Below are 15,854 nucleotides of genomic sequence, written 5' to 3' on the forward strand. Positions count from 1 at the left end.
CGAGTAAAACCATTAATGAATGTACCTAAATGGTACAAAAGACAATGGGCTGGATTTTGAGAAGCCCTCGACGTCAGGATCCATGGTGGGTGGGGCCTGAAGATGGCCCCAGATGAGGCCTGCTATGGACCTCGACGCCGGCAGGGCCTGGCCCGATCCTCCCGGCAGCGGCAGGGCACTGTGGCAGCTCCCCCCACCCCCCGTCCCCACTGTTTGGCGATGGGAGCACAATCACCATATCCAAATAAAGTAATTTGATAGATTTGCATGCACTTGCCATTAATCTTGATGTCTCGCTGCGATCTTTGGCCTGGCGACCGGCACTCGCCATCCGGGGAAACGAGGCGCAACACCGGTGTGGAGGGGGGAGGAGGTAACTTTCTCAGTGTGGGATGGGGTGTGGTGGACAAGGGTCAAATTAACGTCATGGGTGTAAGGAAGGGTTGTAGTTTAAAGTTTGTGCAGTTTGGGCGGGGGAAGATCAGATGGTAAAAGTCAGTATTTTGGGGGGGATGGGCAAATAATTAATTTAATTGCTATTGGGGAGTGGGAGAGGGGTATTTATTTAATTTCATTAAATCTTTAAATATTTAAATTGCAGGTACGTCTGGGCAGGATGCCCTTTAAAAATGGCGTCAGTGCCTGCGCATAGGCAACTGACGCCATTGCTGGGGACGGAGAGCCCACCCCTCCACGTGATCGGAGGGGGGGGGGGGGTTTATTTAAATTAGGCCAATTTTTCACAGCGGCGGGCTTATAAAATGCAGCCCAATTCTTTAGGTAAGTTCATCACAATATTGTGAAATAAAACATATAGAAATTAAACACTGGTAACTACTGAGTCCTAGATATTTGGATTTGAGAAAGAAAATAGCCCCCAAAACATTTGAGTACCTGTGTGTGTGTACGAGCTTGTCAAACAATACGACAGTAGAAGTGTAACGTGCAATAGAAACCATTGTATTTTTAACACTTTTCTAGATTTGTTTTAAATTGAGTAAAAACAATTTGGAAGGTTTTTCAAAGTTGGCCAGCCGTTACTTTGGATTGTATATTTTTTAAAAATCAATCTTTCCATACGTTTGTTACAATTTTAAAAAGATTACATGGTCAAGGTATCATGATCCAAGTGATGAAGCTCTCAGATTCTAGAGAATAACAATTCTCAGATCAGTGTTCCTGCACGAGCTGCCATGGATGACATGATTCCCAGTAAGGAACTTGACATTGCCTATTCAGGGGAATAAATGTGTTGGAATCTGGGTGGTGCAGGTATATGTGTGTCTGTGTTTGCTCATTGCACCTTTTCAATGCAGATGAAGTGGTTTGTGTTAAACATTTAGGTAGAATCTCAGCAGGATGATGATAATTATTGCCGTGCTCCATTTACAATTACTTTCTTGCGTTATAAATGAAATTGATTTGGGTGGAAAATGCACTTTTAATTGACATGACATTCAAATAGTATTACATTTTGAATCTCCATTAATCTGTGGTATTGGTTTTCCGTGACTGAGAAACTTGGTTAGTAAAAAGGAATTGTCGTCTAAGATCAACTTTTCTTATTACCTAGAATCCCTGGATATCTTACAGTAAGTAAACAGAAGTTATTTTGAGCATTGTGATACTAAATTGTGCATAAATGCACAAAAAAGGCACAAAATTTTAATTTACTGTTTAACTTTTTTCATTTGTACTGCTGTGTTCCGAAAAAGGTAAACTATGTTTTATTGGTGTTTTTCATGCTGTTCCACTCCTTTCCCCTCCCTTCCTAGTTGTCCCAAAAGCAATGGCAAATATTGGTTTGGAAATGACTTAAAATATGTGAAAATATTTGGAAATGCAGTGAGCACAGAAACAATGTAAGCCAAACTGATTCCTTAAGGATTAATACAAATAAAAAATATTGGATTAGTCAGGAGTAAAGCTGGTTATAAATTTTCTTCAGAAAGTGTTGTAAATTCTGGCATTGAGTGGTTTTGAACTGCTGATATTTCAATAAATTAAATCTGAGGAATGCTCCAAGCTACAAGAAGTTTTCAAAATTCAATGTAACTAATGTAGAAAGAATGTGAAGGAGTATTTACTGTATGTGGGCATGACAAACCTTGTGATTGGGAAGTTTTTTAGCATGGTTGTGTGGCATTGGCCAAAAGGCTGGAATGATTATTCCACATTAACCCTCAGACTGTGTAGGCAAGTGCAAGAACTTTCAGGCTGACTGGGGCAGACTACTTTTTAAATGTTTCCCACCCTTGAATTGTATTGATGGAGCAAACATAATGCTGCAGTACTAAAGATATGCCGATATCAGCAGCAGCTTTGTTACGAAATGTAAAAGACACCAATGTGCATTTACTTTTGCTAGACCTGTAATTTCTTTCTTCCCTCTAGTTTTCCATTTTATTATTGTAACTTTCACCTCATTCATGTCATCCTAATACTTAAGCTTAATACATTTTAATTCCTTTATTTTCTGTTTCGCCAATCACATATTTTGGAGGTCGAGGGAGCACAAATGTGGCAGGTTTAACTTTCCCATATGTAACCAGGAAAGGGCTGCTGGAGCACAAGACTCAACAACGCCCAGATGAGCAGACTCAGCCCTAACACAGGTTGAGGGCTGATTGGTGTGCCGCTCAGCTGGAATGTATTTTTAATTCACACATACTGGATTTAATGTGATTGGAATGGTATGGATGCAGACACGAACAAAGTCAGAAGAGTGATAGATGCAGACTGACACACAGAATTGGAGAAGGTTGCAAGAATTTGGAAGGATTTGGAAACAAGGACTAGTGTTTTAGAAGGTTGCAAGGATTTGGAAGGATTTGGAAACAAGGACTAGTGTTTTGAATACCCAGCATTCTTGAAATGGGGAAGCATTTTGCAATGGGGATTTTTTCTTGTGTTCAGGAAGTGCTTCCAAATATTATTGTATCAAACCTTCCCTAAATTATTCCTTCATTAAAATGTTCAGCTGCTAATATTTTACTGCAAAAATACTGATGTAGTTTATTCTTTTTGGGAAATGGCCTGAAACGCAGTTCTTCAACATTTTCTAATGCTTCATTGTGTAAACCTTACACTTTTGCATTAAATAGCAGTGATTTGTTTTCTAATGAGAAATAAATTATATTGGGCTATAATTTGCTGTGAAAATAATGGTGAGGCTAATGGCATTCAGCATTATTTGTATGTAAATAGTACAACAATCTCAACTGGGGCCAGATGCACAGTAAACTCAAATATGCAAAAGTTACTGTTCAAATCGTGCTGCTCCGCCGTTTTCAGCACGGAAACAGCACCTTGCTGTCTAATCACCATTGTAATGCATTGAAAGATGTGAAGTTGCTATATTTGTGTCGTAGATATGCACTAAACTAACCACAGAAAGGTAAGTCTTGTTGTTGCAAGCACAAGTACCCTTTTAACAATGTGGTAACTGTTAATCGCTGCCATTTATTCTCACTGGCGCTGAAAATTAACTATTATAAGTTCCTTTAGGTATTAATTGTTGGAGATTTTAATAATGTAAAATTTTATTTTTTTTCTTTATCTTTGTCTCTTTTTTTCCTATCAAATCTTTCTTCCCCTCACTCTTTCCCTTTCGGTATTTGATTTACATTGATTTCACCCACTGAAATTTACACTTCCTTCTCAGTCCTCGTGCTGTTAATTTCACAATCTTTCTATCTGATTGGTTAAGGAGACACATGCCCTGTTCACTCAGGTCTCAGATGCCCTGTTTCCTTTCCTGCACCTTTATTAGCTGGCACTTTCAGCAACTTGCCACACAAAAAATTGTAAAAGCTAAATGTGCAGGGTAAGTCTAACAAATGTGTACACCGTTAGCTGCCATGTTACAGCAAATTATAGACCAATGTTTTCCATTTTTCATTCCAATATTTTTTGTGGATCTTTGCAAACTGACCCCTTTTGTGTTTTTGAGATGTTCCAAAGCAAAGTCTGGTGAGTCACTTCTTGAAACACTCAACAACAAGTGTGTTCATACCAAGAGTTGCTTCATGTTACTGGTGAGCAGAGAACCTCACCATTGGTTAAGAATGCTTTATCATTGCATGACTGTTGGATGACCTCGGTTCTACCAACAAGCTGTCAGTTGTGGTTCACCCAACTTTGTTGTAGTGACTCAAGTCAGTTGGAGTTGATTTTGTTAAGACTTCAAGTAAATGTTTAGCTCAAGTAGTAGATGCCATAATATGAGTGATGTTTTTTAAAGCTAAATTTGTGAATATTACTTTGCGAATTCTTTTTTGTTCTTTGTATTCCTACAGTAATCACTTGTACCTGTGAGTAAATTGCAATTTAGTATTGGGCTGGCTGATGATAAACTAATTCTGCCCTGGATCGATGTTTAGTTGCTGGATTATCTGTAACCATTTCTCTACTTTACTTTCCCTTTTCTTTCCATGCCCCCCCTCCCCCGCCCTGTCGCCACCCTCCCTCCTCCACCCACCCCTCCCCCCCCCCCCGCCTCCACATATACACACAATTCCAACAAGAATTAGGTAACAGTTAGTTATCTGATTCTTTTCTTCCAGAGACCAGTTAACTCAGCACAGACCTGGGATCAAAATTGCCATCCTTCTGGCCTATGTGTATTGCCTACGTGCCATGTGGTGAGTTTACCTACCGAATCATCATTTTATTAACTGTTTAAAATGGTCTTTCGATTGAATTTTCCGAACCTACTTTCAAACAAATGTGACATATTGGGCTGGATTTTATCAAGCCCTCGATGTCGGGCTCCGTGGCGGGGGTGGCCTGAAGATGGGACTGGAAGAGGCCTGCCACGGACCTCGACACCAGGAGGGCCCGGCGAGGCTCCGTGGTGGCAAAACCCCCCACCGCTGCTGGGCGATGGGACCTCAATTGCAATATTCAAATGAATGCATTTACATAGACTTACCTGCAATCTGGATGGCCCACCGAGATCTTTGGCATGGCGGCCGGCACTCCTGCGCCTTCTAATCCCTGTACGGGGAAAGGCGTTGTGATGCTGGTGGGGAGCGAGGAGGAGGTAGGTTTGTCAGTGCTGGGTGGGGACGGGGTCAAATGTATGTAATGGGTGCAGAGGATGGTGGGAAGGGTTGAACTTCAAACTTTGTGCAGTCTTGGGGGGTTGGGGGGGAAAGGTCACATTTAAAAGATGTGTTTTGGGGGGGAAGGGCAAATGGTTATTGTAATTGTTATTGGTGGGGTGGGAAAGGGGCGTTAGAAATTTATTTAATTTTTGGGGGTATGTCTTTAAAAATGTAAATTGGGTGGCAGAGCTGGCATTTAAAAATGGCGCCAGTGCTTGCGCACAGACAGCTGACGCCATTGCCAGGGACGGACAGCTTGAGATCGCAGTGGCTGTTTGAGCTCGCCACTGAGATTGGCGGCAAGCTCTTAAAATCCAGCCCATTGGGTGGAATTTTAAGCTCTCCCCCATGGCGGATTTGGAGGTGGGAGAGTGCCTGAATGAGGGACCCGGCAGCATGGTAGGAGTTGGGGCGGTGGTGCTGTGAGCCAGCCCCCTGCCCTTGCTAGCGACCTCCTCCCTTGCGACCCCCACCCTGCGAGACCCTTCCCACACTGTCCTCGCTGTGACCTGGGTCCAGTGCCTCTCCTGGACCTCTGGTAGGTGCTCCTCTGACAGCAACTACCGCCTCTGCAGTGGCGCTGCTCAGTGGAAGAGCTGCCAGTGGCAGCTCTCCAAGGGTGGAACCACGAGTGACGGGGTCCTTGATCCTGTGGATGGCCCACTGTTGTCCACTTCAGTGCTTGATTAGCACTAAATTCGGCGGGCCTACTGGAGAAGAGGTGACATGGGGTTCTCCGCATCGCATTTTCCGGACATCGAGATCCCTGTCGCCAGCATAAAATCCTGGCCATTCTATCTGGTCTTTTATCTTTTCAATCTGTGTGTAATTGGACAGTTAACTGTTCTACTTCTTCACTGTCCTGACTTATGCATGGAGAATGGCTACTTGGACAGAGAGCTGGTGGGCAGCCAGCACCCTTGGGAGCACACCACAGCACATTAGCATCTTCAGCAAAGTAAACCATCAAAAATTTGCTTTTCTATGACTTGTAACTGTATGAGTTACAGAAGGCTCTGTCATAATGCATTATTTCAGTAAAACCATGTTTACAAGCCAGAATGCAGTGGTGTAATGCTATCTTATCAGTGAAGGCTTAATTGTTAGCCACCTGACAAAGCCAATGCATTGTGCAATGTTAAAGTATGCTTGTGAGGTGCTAGGAACTGGAGCACATTAAGTAAACCTTCTACCCTGAATTTACTCTCGCATTGAAATATGTAATCCAAGAGCGTATCGATTGAATATGCCACAAAAAGTTAGGGCATGTTCATTTCAGTTGAAGTATACTTTTTAATGGTATGATAATTCTTAAGTACTGCCGAACAACCTCTCTTGCACCGAAAATTTACTCTTACAAGTGTGGAGACTCATTCCTTCAGATTTTAATTGTTTTTCGAGATTTTTAAAAAATCATATTACTTTTTTTGACTTTCTGAATCTTTATTCCCCTCTCTTTCAATCCAATCTTTCTTTCTCTTTAACTCGCTTTCTGTACCTGATTTGACATTGAATTCTAATTGGCACTTCTTAGTTCAGGCACTGCACTGTTCCTATAATCTGATTAGTTAAGGAGACACACAGCCACTTGCCCTGTTTACAAAGGTCCCAGATGCTCCATAGAAGGCGCAGCGGCATCTTGATCTCCCACTTGCAGCAACTTCCAGTGCAAAGTCTTGTGGAAATTAAATAGGCAAATTAAACAGCTGCAATAAATTCTGGCCCAGTGGTTTAACACTAGTCTCTGAGTTGTCATTTTGCTGCTCTGCACTATCTTTTCCTCTTTGGTCTTGTTATGTGACCAGTAACTTGCTTTCCCCAGAACACTTTCTTTTCCTCACAGTCTTCCTTCCCCCTTTGCCTCCTACCATGGAATACCCTTTTAATTCCAGTAATCTTCCATCTATTTCCTGTCTGTCCATTTTTAAAACTGTCAATATCTTATCCATTCACAGTGCTAGGTACACGGTACTCCTTCCCCTCCTTTTACATATTCCCGCTCACCAGTTTTTGTCTCTCTTTGAATCTTGTTTTGTGTCTTGTATTGTTCTGGATCACTTTCCAGTGTTGACATTCAAGATGACCCTTTCAATCCACCTTAAATTACTTAACATTGTTTCCCAGTGTACTTTCTGTGTTTAACTATATGAGTACAAGGAATCTTCTATATTGGAGTTTCAGTACTAAAATAATTCAATTCTCTTTTAAGATGTAACATATATTTAACTATAAACTTCCGTTTGTGTGTGTGTGTATGTGTTGGTTGCCAAATGACAATTTTTCGAGGTGCTGGAGAGAGACCTGTGCTGGAGTGTGATCAGCACCACTTGGAACTGTACCCTGGTGAGGAGTCAATATATTGAGATGAGAAGGGGTGAGGAGTGCCAAAGTATAACTGTATACAATGTCTGTGAGAGACAACAGTGAATCTCAATGGTCACAGGATCAAATTTTAATTCAGCTTCTGTAAACTGTCCCTTCACTATTTGGTTGTTTTCACACAACCAATGCAGCTGGTTGCAGGCCTATTGTTCAGCCCATTGAAAAATAACTTCCTTGCCATCTATTTACAACTGTATAGGTTCAAGTTAAAACTTGTGCCTCAACTAGAGATCTGGAATATCTGCAGTATTCAGACAGGTTTACTGTAAAGGCAAGGCTCTTTTAAAGTGCTGTTTTCAATTGTGGAATCTGTTAAAATATATCCATATGAGTTGAATTTAGTCTTTTTTTCCTCAATTTTGAAGCATGTTGTGTACTCCTCCTGCCCTAGTTGCAGGCCTTTTTTGCCTTTCAAGGCTATAAATATTAGATCCTTTAACTTGGATTTTCAAACTGGCTTTATTTTAACTGTGTGGATAACCTTTTATTTTGCTAGAATTAAAAAAAAAAATTCAGCCATTCATGGTCACTCTAATGCTGCAGCAACAGAAAATATATTTTTCTCTGTCGCTTATTCTCCCTTTTCTCCTGAGTGTGTTGTCTTCTTGCTGAGCTATTATTGCTAGCAGGCCTCCAAGTCGCATGATTTATGTATGAGCCTTGACAGTGACTGTCATGGAAGTATCACAACATGCTCATGCCTGCCCTCTGCTGAAGTCCACACGCATTCATTTTCAGCTGGGATTGCTATAAAGTCTTCAGGAGAGGGAAACCTTGCTTAATTTTCCTATCTGTAATCCAGGTCATCTAGGACAAGTTAGAGATGAGCAAGATCATTCCCACCCAGAAACCTCCAGGTGCTCTCTGACTCACTTATCTGGGATAGCCTTATCAGTGTGGTGGTCAAAAGTCATCGATGCCCATTGACTTTGAAAGAGACAACCCCCACCTTGCCTCCCCCCCCCCCCCCCAGCAAGTATGTCTGAACAGCTGAGGGGAGAGCCTTGAATTTCAAAGACCCTTCCAGATGTTTCTGATTCAAACACAAAGAGATGGTCATATCACATGACTCCTTGGGCTACTCTGGAGATTTCTGAGTGGTGACTCAGAAAGCAGTCAGTAACTGAGATCCAGCAAGGGAGCATCTCTCTCTCTCTCCCTCTCTGCAGTAGAGATCTAGAGAAGCCTCAAACTGCAGCTGGTGGAAGCCAAGTCTACAGATCCTTACAGTCAGCAACTAGGGGAGAAGGATAAAGTCCCTCTTCTGCCTTCCGGAACCTGAGAAGCAAGCCCGAACTGTGCACGTGGCCCAATGAGAAATTTAGGATTACAATTTCAACTAAAGACACTTGAGAATAAGATTCAGTATTTAAATTCAATTTATTACAGTCTCTACTCAAACCTCCCAACTCTGTTTTTTCCTCTGTAATCTATTTGTGTATGTGTGTGGCTCTTTTATGAATGTGGACATGGATGCATAGCATATTTTAGTAATTTTAACCAGTTTAGAGTGATAAGATTAATAAACTTACATCTTTGTGTTTAAACTCAATAAAGCCTGTCTGATTGGTTCATTTGCAATTATATTAGAGGAACTGGAGCAAGTCAGAGGCTTGATCAGAACTAGGTCAGAGGCTAGGAATCCTGCAGCGACTAACTCACCTTCTGACTCCTCAAAGGCTGCCCACCATCTACAAGGCACAAGTCATGAGTGAGGTGGAATACTGTCCACTTGCCTGGATGGGTACAGCTTCAACAACACTCCAGAAGCTCGACTATATCCAGGACAAAGCAGCCTGCTTGATTGGCACCCCATCCACAAACATTCTCTCCCTCCACCACCGATGCACAGTGGCAGCAGAGTGTACCATCTACAAGATGCACTGCAGCAATGCACCAGGGCTACTCAGGCAGCACCTTCCAAACCCAACCTCTACCACCTAAAAGGACAAGGGCAGCAGATGCGTGGGAACACCACCACCTGCAAGTTCCCCTCCAAGCCACACACCTTTCTGATTTGGAACTATATCACTGTTCTGTCACTGTCGCTGGGTCAAAATCCTGGAACTCCCTTCCTAATAGCACTGTGGGTGTACTTACCCCGCATGGACTGCAGTGGTTCAAAAAGGCAGCTCGGCTCATCACCACCTTCTCAAGGGCAGTTAGGGATGGGCAATAAATGCTGGCCTGCCCAGCGATGCACACATCCCGTGAAACGTATAAAAGAAAGTGCTCACCTAAGTGGTAAGTTAAGTCACCGTGTTCAGAAAAGATAAACCCTGTTGCGGACAAACCAGAGATGGGGCGAAAGGGGAACCTGAGACCCCCTCCTTCTCTGGTCGTAACAGTTGGTGAGGTTTGCACTTTGTAAAATTGTAATACAGGTAAGAACAGTAATGGCTGCAGAAAATAAAGGCAAATAGGCTTGTAATACATTCCTTAAGAAATATCTGTCTTTGGTTACCCCTCAACCCTTCAATTTCAAGGTTGCCACTTAAACAAGAAATGGCAATGATAGGATGAAAGGGGCCTGACTGGATCAGTACATAAATATGATTGCAATGCATTCAGGTTTAAAATTAACACAGTGCTTGACCATTGTTGAAATTGTAATCAGATTATGTCTGGAAGTTACACTTGGGTCAGTAACTTTCCTTCAAAAACAAATTAACTATCAAGCAATATTTATGCATTTCGATGCAACTCCTTGGCTAGACAGTTACTTGTAAAATTTCTTTGGCTTCAAATTGATGTTATTGATGTGCAAAAGTTCATTTGGTGCAATGGTTTTTGCTATTTGTGGTCAAATTGTTGCTGCTCAGAATCCAGAGGGGCACTTGCTTCTCATGGAAGTGAGTAGGGACTAGCCCAATGTTCAAGGGCTGATCCCATCAACGTACCAAAGGAATATTTTTAGTGAGAGCTACTATGTCGGTCAATGGCACCCTGTAGCTTGGTCAGAGCTATCTACTCACTCAACCTCAGGAAGCTGATACTTCTTCTTCTTTGGCCTCCTTGTCGCGAGAGACAATGGGTAAGCGCCTGGAGGTGGTCAGTGGTTTGTGAAGCAGCGCCTGGAGTGGCTATAAAGGCCAATTCTAGAGTGACAGACTCTTACACAGGCGCTGCAGATAAAATTGGTTGTCTGGGCTGTTACACAGTTGGCTCTCCTCTTGCACTTCTGTCTTTTTTCCTGCCAACTGCTAAGTCTCTTCGACTCGCCATTCTTTCGCCCTGCCTTTATGGCTGTCCGCCAGCTCTGGCGATCACTGGCAACTGACTCCCACGACTTGTGATCAATGTCACAGGACTTCAGGTCACGTTTGCAGACGTCTTTAAAACGGAGACATGGACGGTCGGTGGGCCTGATACCAGTGACTTGCTCGCTGTACAATGTGTCCTTTGGGATCCTGCCATCTTCCATGCGGCTCACATGGCCAAGCCATCTCAAGCGCCGCTGGCTCAGTAGGGTGTATATGCTGGAGATGTTGGCCACCTCGAGGACTTCTGTGTTGGAGATACGGTCCTGCCACCTGGTGCCAAGGATTCTCAGGAGGCAGCGAAGGTGGGATGAATTGAGACGTCGCTCTTGGCTGACATACATTGCCCAGGCCTCGCTGCCGTACAGCAAGGTACTGAGGTCAGAGCTATTTACTCACTCAACTTCAGGAAGCTGATATTTAGCACTGCAAATTTATGGTTGTTGGGCTGTTTTTTTTTCTGACCAGGGAGATATGCAAATTTGGTTTGTTTAAATTTGCTGAGCAGAATGACTTTAAAAGAAGGAATTTTGTTTATGCTTGAATGTTGCATGGTGGTTGCAAAATATTCATGAGTAAGCTTCCTGTGAATAGTTATGAGTAGTTCCTGTGAGTCAGTTTTTAAATTTGAGGCTGATACGAGTGCTGACAATGCAGACTATCATCATGCTTTCTGGGAATAACATGAGTTTGCCCTTTGATTTTAAGGCATGTGCCCTTCTGCGCTCATCTTGCGATCCTAATTTGGAAGAGCTTCCCTGCTTCCTGAGCTGAGCTCTGATGACACTTTGGGCTGAATTTTCCCGGCCCCTTGGAGATGGGGTTGGAGGTGGGTGGCTGGGAAATCCGGACATATTCCCACCTCCGGGGGACTTTTGCTGGGTTGGGCTGGGAACTGGGTTGGCTGCCTGCTCCATGGAGGTGGGTAGCCAAAAGTGCAACTATGGTCCACTCGGGGGCCATTTTGCACCAGCTCTAGTATTTTACCGACGTCAAAACGGACTCCCACCTTGTGTGGAGGCCACCGGATCAATCAAGGTGGCCCCCCAGCGGAAGGCCAGGGGCCAACGGAGCCAGAGTTTCCATGCCCCAATGACTGTGCTGTGGGGATGAAAGGCCACAGCCTCATCCGTGAATAGGCCTGTGGTGTGGTTTCCTCTCCAACCTACCATCTTTGGGCCTCCTTAATTTATAATGTCCACGCAGGCAGCCAGTGGCGCCTCCATGTTGAGACATCCATATGCTCACCTGCCTGCCTTGGCAGTGCCCACTTCTCTTGGTGGGGCTGCCTGCCTAACATCGCTGTGGGTTCTCTGGGCCTGCAGCATTGGGAGCCTGTCGAAGGGCGGCAAGCGGGGTGCAGCCAACTTGGAGGCCGCCTCCTGGAATATTGTCTGGTGGGTGTGCTGAGGACATGGATGGGCTTGGGACCAAATTTAGGCCTGATGTTGGTGTCCCAATGCCCGCTGGTTGAGTAGTGCTGTGTAATGCAGTGATCATTTTGTGGGCCCAGCTGCTAATATTTACTTGGCTGAAGCTGTTTCTAGCCGGGTGGCATATTCAGAGACCGCAATCTTGCCATTGGCTTCTCCAAAATCAACAGAGGTCCGTGGAATCTGACTGTAGATGCACTTCCCTGCTGTAAAAATATCTTAATTGCAAATCATCAGCATGTATGGTTGTGTTATTATATTTTTACCAAACTTGTTAAGATTTAGATTTAGAGATACAGCACTGAAACAGGCCCTTCGGCCCACTGAGTCTGTGCCGACCATTAACCACCCATTTATACTAATCCTACACTAATCCCATATTCCTACCACATGCCCACCTCTCCCTATATTTTCCCTACCACCTACCTATACTAGGGGCAATTTATAATGGCCAATTAACCTATCAACCTGCAAGTCTTTGGCATGTGGGAGGAAACCGGAGCACCCGGAGGAAACCCACGCAGACACAGGGAGAACTTGCAAACTCCGCACAGGCAGTACCCAGAATTGAACCCGGGTCGCTGGAGCTGTGAGGCTGCAGTGCTAACCACTGCGCCACTGTGTGGCAAGATTCCATTAAGTTAATGGAAAGCAGTTACTTTACTCTAATTTGAAGTTTAGTGTCTTGCAGATCACAGAGTGTGTATGCCACATGTCAAATGTTAAATTCTCTCTTTATTTCCTCCTCCCTTCCCACCGAAACCCAAGGGTGCCTGATGGTTCAAGTTACTGTACTGCCCCATGTGAAGCTACGTTGAATGAACCAGGAAGGCCCATGACTGATTTCTGGTCTGTGTTTATTTAGCTGATCGAGCTGGAGTGGTGATGAGACGTTGTGGTTGGCCACAGCATGTCTAGATTTGGATTGGTGCTCCTAATTGCTATCTAATTGTAACTCATGCTAGAAATTGCGTGTGTACATTCATTGGGTGACAATGGAATTGGGCTAGCCCTGGCCAAATAGTCTGCTGGTATTATCATACTTAGAAAAACCTTTTTGTATAAAACGTACAGCACACAAACAGGCAATTTGGTTCTACCAGTCTCTGTTGTTTATCATTCTATTGTACCACTACATAATGCAAGCATAGAACTTGTCAATAGCAGCGACTAATGTTAGCAACAGATCATTACAGGGAAAAGCACAAAGACACCACAGCTGCTTCATTTAGCAGTACCTTTTGACTCCAAGCAATAACTTCAGGTAGAAAGGCATGGGGATCCTGGATGGGTGAACTTTGTGGGTGAGGAAGTCATGTCATCAGATCCTTTTGCATATGCACAGGGAGTGGCATCACCAAAGCTTCTGAAAACCTGAGGAGGCTGCACAGTATCGCTCTTCACTCCGCATGAAAATCCCATCCCCTTTTCCCCTCCTTTTATTTTTGGCGTTCCTTTCTGTTGCTTCTCTGAAAATATGGAGTGGGGAGTGAAATTGGTTGTTGCAGTAGCACAAAGTAGTTGATAATGAATGGGCAGCTGATTGAAATGAATGGAAGAAACGTCAAGGAAGGAATGACATGGGCTGCAGATTCATACTATCAATTTTCGGCTACTGTTGGAGGCTCTTGCACATTACTGAGAACTTTAACGGCCCAGGCAGAAAACACATCTGTCCTTAGCATCCCTGAATGTGTTAGTGGTTAGCAAACCTCTCTTTTACTTACTGTTCTATGCCTGTCCTCTGCTTCCTCTGAGGTCAGGTTGCCGCACACACTGGCAGTTGCCTGTTATCTACAGGCAGAATATAAAGGCTTGAGCTGGGTGTGGAGTGTCAATCTGCTTACTGTGGGGATTTAGTGTCTGTGTTGAGAACACATACTGAGAATCAAGGGCAAGGTGAGGAAAGATTACTGTTGGGAGGAACAGCTGTATCAACTCACATGTCCTTGGCGTGCCAGTGAGTCAATTACTGAGCTGGCCTGGCATTGGAGAATGCGTTGTCTGAGCTGTAGTAAATGTTAGCAATGTGCGTTGTCTGAACTGTGGGGAGTGTTGGCGCAGTGCGATGTCTGAACTGTGGGGAGTGTTAACACTGTGCGATGTCTGAACTGTGGGGAGTGTTAACACTGTGGATTGCCTGAACTTTGGGGAGTGTTAACACTATGCGTTGTCTGAACTGTGGGGAGTGTTACTGTGCGATGTCTGAACTGTGGGGAGTGTTAAAACTGTGCGATGTCTGAAATGTGGGCAGTGTTAACACTGTGTTGTCTGAACTGTGGCGTGTACTGGCGTATGCGATGTCTGAACTGTGAGAGATTCTTTCTTTCTTTGGCCTCCTTGTCTCGAGAGACAATGGGTAAGTGCCTGGAGGTGGTCAGTGGTTTGTGAAGCAGCGCCTGGAGTGGCTATGAAGGCCAATTCTAGAGTGACAGACTCTTCCACAGGTGCTGCAAATAAAATTGGTTGTCAGGGCTGTTACACAGTTGGCTCTCTCCTTGCGCTTCTGTCTTTTTTCCTGCCAACTGCTAAGTCTCTTCGACTCGCCACTCTTTAGCCCCACCTTTAGCTCTGGCGATCGCTGGCAACTGACTCCCACGACTTGTGATCAATGTCACAGGACTTCATGTCGCGTTTGCAGATGTCTTTAAAGCGGAGACATGGACGGCCGGTGGGTCTGGTACCAGTGACGAGCTCGCTGTACAATGTGTCCTTGGGGATCCTGCCATCTTCCATGTGGCTCACATGGCCAAGCCATCTCAGGCACCGCTGGCTTAGTAGGGTGTATATGCTGGGGATGTTGGCCGCCTCGAGGACTTCTGTGTTGGAGATACGGTCCTGCCACCTGATGCCAAAGATTCTCCGGAGGCAGCGAAGATGGAACGAATTGAGACGTCGCTCTTGGCTGACGTACGTTGTCCAGGCCTCGCTGCCGTAGAGCAAGGTACTGAGGACACAGGCTTGATACACTTGGACTTTTGTGTTCTGTGTCAGTGCGCCATTTTCCCACACCCTCTTGGCCAGTCTGGACATAGCAGAGGAAGCCTTTCCCTTGCGCTTGTTTAATTCTGCATCGAGAGACAGGTTACTGGTGATAGTTGAGCCTAGGTAGGATTATGCCTGCAGTATCATTATCCAATGTGAACTATCTCTGCATTGTCAAGGCTGCACTGCCTGCCACCAGTCTGACTTGTCACTAACTGAATCAAATTACACATTCCAGAGCAAATTCTGGAATGACTGGGGGTAGAGTTTCCACATTGGCTACATTCGGCAATCTGGGCTCAAATTGGGCACAAAATTGCACCTGTTTTGAGAAGTTCATATTGCCAGGCCCATACTTTGCCCTGAAGCAGCACAGGGATGGTAGCTTAGTGGCAATGTTACTGGAGTAATAATCCAGATGCCTGGAGTAATGTTCCAGAGATATGAATTCAAATCCCACTATGACAGCTTAGGGAATTTAAATTCAACTAGTTTATAAAATCTGGAAGTAAAAGAGAGTCTTTTTAATGATATAATCATGAAACTACCGATCGTCCTAAAAAACAATGAGGAGAGCAGGACAGCATGCCTGGAGCAGCACCAGGCATAACTAAAAATGAGGCGCCAACCTGGTGGACCTGTAACACATGCTTACCTGCATACAAAGCTGTAGAAGCAGCATGTGA

General features: G+C 44.3%; 1 protein-coding gene across 4 annotated transcripts in view; it reads left to right on the forward strand.

Moving 5' to 3' along the window:
• pik3cb (phosphatidylinositol-4,5-bisphosphate 3-kinase, catalytic subunit beta) overlaps positions 1-15,854 on the forward strand; it is a 219,792-nt gene that overhangs the window by 47,948 nt on the left and 155,990 nt on the right. Inside the window, exon 2 of one of the 4 annotated variants that reach the window (XM_068042109.1) lies at positions 4,566-4,643. The exons of the other annotated variants lie outside the window; for them this stretch is intronic. The gene's annotated coding sequence lies outside the window, so the exon portion shown is untranslated. The remainder of the gene's footprint in view (positions 1-4,565; positions 4,644-15,854) is intronic. 4 annotated transcript variants of the gene reach the window in all.

Source organism: Heterodontus francisci, chromosome 11 (genome assembly GCF_036365525.1).
Source record: "Heterodontus francisci isolate sHetFra1 chromosome 11, sHetFra1.hap1, whole genome shotgun sequence".
NCBI classification, from domain to species: Eukaryota; Metazoa; Chordata; class Chondrichthyes; order Heterodontiformes; family Heterodontidae; genus Heterodontus; species Heterodontus francisci.